The sequence below is a fragment of the Perca flavescens genome, chromosome 24 (assembly GCF_004354835.1).
Source record: "Perca flavescens isolate YP-PL-M2 chromosome 24, PFLA_1.0, whole genome shotgun sequence".
Classification (NCBI taxonomy): Eukaryota; Metazoa; Chordata; class Actinopteri; order Perciformes; family Percidae; genus Perca; species Perca flavescens.
Window position 1 is genome coordinate 1,050,390 of NC_041354.1, and position 4,315 is coordinate 1,054,704.

Genomic DNA, 4,315 nt, shown 5'->3' on the forward strand with positions numbered 1-4,315 from the left:
TTTCTGTGGGTTTCCTGTGTTTGTATATTCTTTCTGTGTATTTCTGTTCCCGGTTGTATTGAAGCTGTTGAAGTTTTGTGTATTGTGGTCTGTGTATTTTTTGTTCTGTGTTGTGATTTTCCCTGGTTGTGTTCTGTTTCTGGTTTTATTTTGATAGTCTGGTTTTCTGTCTTGTCTTGTCCAGTTTACTTCCTGTGTTTTCCCTCCTTTGTTGATTGTCCTGCCCCGCCCTGATGTATTTCACCTGTTGTCTCACCTGTTCCTGATTTACTCGTCCCCTCATGTATTTAGCCTCTGTGTTCCCTTTGTCTCTTGTTAGATTGTCTTGTGTTTCCTCCCTGTGCCCTGTGTTCGTTCCTGCATGTGCCCATTTGCTCCTGCCTATGTTTTGCCCGTCAGTTTATTATTTTGTGAGTGTTCCAGTCCTTGTACTGCCGTTTTTTGTTGGTATTAAATCCCTGAGTACAACCGTCTCCTGCCTGTCTGCCTCCCTCTGCATTTGGGTCCTCATTCCCCCTGCTACACATCACAAGGAGGCAACAATGAAAAGAACATTTGATGGGGTATGTAGAGTATAATGGGGTCAAGGAAATTATGTCAGTGTCTGAAGTCTCTTTTATATAGACCATAGTGGTCCCCTAATACTGTATCTAAAGTGTCTTTTATATAGGCCTTAGTGGTCCCCTAATACTGTATCTGAAGTCTATTTTATATAGACCTTAGTGGTCCCCTAATACTGTATCTAAAGTGTCTTTTATATAGGCCTTAGTGGTCCCCTAATACTGTATCTGAAGTCTATTTTATATAGACCTTAGTGGTCCCCTAATACTGTATCTGAAGTCTCTTTTATATAGACCTTAGTGGTCCTCTAATACTGTATCTGAAGTCTATTTTATATAGACCTTAGTGGTCCCCTAATACTATATCTGAAGTCTCTGTCCCGAAATTTACACCTATCACCATTTCTAAGCCACTGCGGGGGCCATAGGCAGGCTGGGGAACTAGCGTCATTTAAACCAGAGGATTGTGGCAAACTTTCTTTTATACAAGAAAGAGAGCACATGCTGGTAAGACCAAGATTATTTGTTACCCTACATATATTTTTACCTCAATAAACACACATAGTTAACAAAGACATATGTGTTGCGTGGTTATTATAACCGGCCATGTTTGTGAAGTAAATGGTATGGTTATAAACAATAGAGAATGATGTATTGATGGTTGTCGCTATAGCATATAAATCACTGCAGTATTGGATGTTAAATATGTGCACAAGAAAGCTACAGGATTACTGTGGGGGATTTGATGAATTGCTAGGTTAACAGATGATTTGAAAAGACATACACACACAGACACACACAGAGACCCACACGTTTTGAATTGTGCAAGTAGGCGGTTTGAGACACAGCCAATTTTGTTATTTAATTCTGTGAATAGTTGTATTTGTTCCAGTAATGTTGCTAGGACCTTGGTTTCAATAGGACTGTGGTGGAAGTTTTCCTTGAAGCAGCAGCGTTAGTGATATTCATGATAAAATCAAAACTAATAACGATCGTTTGAGAATTAAACCAAAGTTTGGTCTGTGAGTATTTATTTACTTTTTCTGGGGAAAAAGGCCTTTAACTTTGCTGCTCCCTCTACATGGAACAAGTTACAGAAATCCATGAAACTTACTGAACTAGTCTAATTGGTCGTTTTTAAGAGGATGTTGTTTGACTTGGAGGCAGTCACATCTGGTTGTAGATGTTTTACCTGATTTGGTTAAGATTGTGGTTGACTTTGAGGGATTTGCTGTTTCAGTTGTTTTGTGTTCTAAGTGTTTTTGTGTATTTTGTATTTGCATGTACTGTATGTGTGGTTGTACTGCTGCCTGCCTTGGCCAGGACACTCTTGAAAAAGAGATTTTTAATCTCAGTGAGTTTCTTCCTGGTTAAATAAAGGTTAAATAAAATAAAAAAAAAAAAAATAAATTTACATTTGCAAATGGGAAAACCGTTTTTAAAGGTACACGCAGCACAACTGAAAATGTCTTTCTAACCTAAAGTCTAAAAATCCAAACATCATGTAGTGAAGAAACTCTGTTAAGCCACCACTCTAAATGTATCTTTTAGCATGGCCATAGTTGAAAAGAGACATCATTAACAGTCACACCATTGTCTCACCTTCCTGTTATTTTCATTAGCCTAAACAACAGTTTATCTCAGGAGGCAGAAGGAGACACGGTTTGTGGCCTTCTCGACTTCGTCTGCTAAAAAGTCAACAATGTGAGAAGGTTCAAACTAGTAAAACTAAATAATTCTACTGGGCTATAGTTCACGGTTGACAACTATTTCACTTGGAGCCTTTTGAATCTACACATGAAGAAGCTAAATCTTGTGGCGTTATGAAACAATCATTAAACCAATGGTTAATATCATTAAACAAATGGTTAAAATGAAATTTGCCACCACAATACTATTTATTTATATGTATATTTACATATTCATATTAAAAGTATCTGAACTATATTATTATTTGCAAGTTAAAAAAATAAGTCAGAAGTTATAATTCTTAAGTCTGGGAAATGCAGTCAAATACACACAGAGACACACACAAACAACACACACACACACACACAGACACATACACACACACAGACATGCACACACACACACACACACACATACATAAAGAGACGCACACATACACACACACACACACACAGAAAGACACACAAACATAAACAGACGCACACACACACACAGAAAGACACACACACACAGACACACAAACACAGACACACAAAATAAACACACACACACACACCAGTCAAGACCAACAAAAAGTGAGTTTCTGTCAGTTAGCTTCCACTAAAAGTTCTGTTGTTGCCGCTAAATAAAATAAAATAAACTTACAAATCAGAGATTTAGGTTAAAACGACATCAAAAGACAAACACCTAATTACAAACATAGCAGGATAAGACAATTAAGATGCCGGGAAGGCCAATATAAAAAGGTAAGTTTTGAGCCTGGCTTTGAATATCGCAATTGAAGGGTAATTTCTGATGTCGGGTGGCAGTCGGTTCCACAGCTGAGGGCCAGCAACAGAAAAGGCTCGGTCACCTTTTTGGTTAAACCAGGACCGTGGGACATGGAGGAGGCCTTGGCTGGAGGGTCTGGGGGACCTGGGGGCTACGTGGTGATTAATGATATCTGCTATGTAGCTGGGGGCCAGGGCGTGAAGAGATTTAAAAACCATTAACAGTATTTTAAATCGTATCCTAGATTGGACTGGGAGCCAGTGCAAGGAGGCTAGGACAGGTGTAATGTGTTCAGGCTTTTTTGTGTTCGTGAGCAGCCTAGCCGCTGCTTTTTGGACCATCTGAAGCCGTGCCACCATAGTCAGGGGGAGACCGAAGGAGAGAGTTACAATAGTCTAGACAGGAGGTTATGAAGGCATGGATGACTTTTTACAGGATCATTGTATGACAGAACAGACTTGAGTTTGGAAATTATTAATTGGTAAATACTGGTCTTTACAACAGATGATATTTGTTTCTCCAGGTTAAGATGGCAGTCTAAAATAACACCCAAGTTACGTGCATGGGATTTAACATAGGGGGCAAGGGGATCATGGTCGGCAGGGATGGCAGTTTTGGATTTTGAGGAGACAAAGACAATAACTTGAATAACTTCAGTTTTGTTATCATTTAACTGAAGAAAATTGTTAGCCATCCAGTGTGTATAGAGCCAGCATAACTCCACCAGACTCCATGTAAATAATCAGGACTTTTAGTGTGTATAGAGCCAGCATAACTCCACCAGACTCCATGTAAATAATCTGGACTTTTAGCGTGTATAAAGCCAGCATATCTCCACCAGACTCCATGTAAATAATCAGGACTTTTAGCGTGTATAGAGCCAGCATATTTCCACCAGACTCCATTTAAATAATCAGGACTTTTAGCGTGTATAGAGCCAGCATATCTCCACCAGACTCCATGTAAATAATCAGGACGTTTAGCTTGTGTAGAGCCAGCATATCTCCACATGTAAATTGGTGAATAAAGGGTTTATTTCAACCAAACCAGAGTGGTGATTGTTGGAACAGTGGAAAGATGAACCAAGACGTCTTTTGGTAGTTTTATTTAGTTTCTGTCCACTTTGAATGAAGTGTGTTTTACAATGATGAAAGTAGTGATTATTTACATGGAGTCTTGTGGAGTTGGGTGAACGAAATTTCACGGATGTGGAGACACACACACACACACACACACACACACACACACACACACACACCCCCCCTCTCTCGTCTCTGAATGAGGTGTGAAGACAC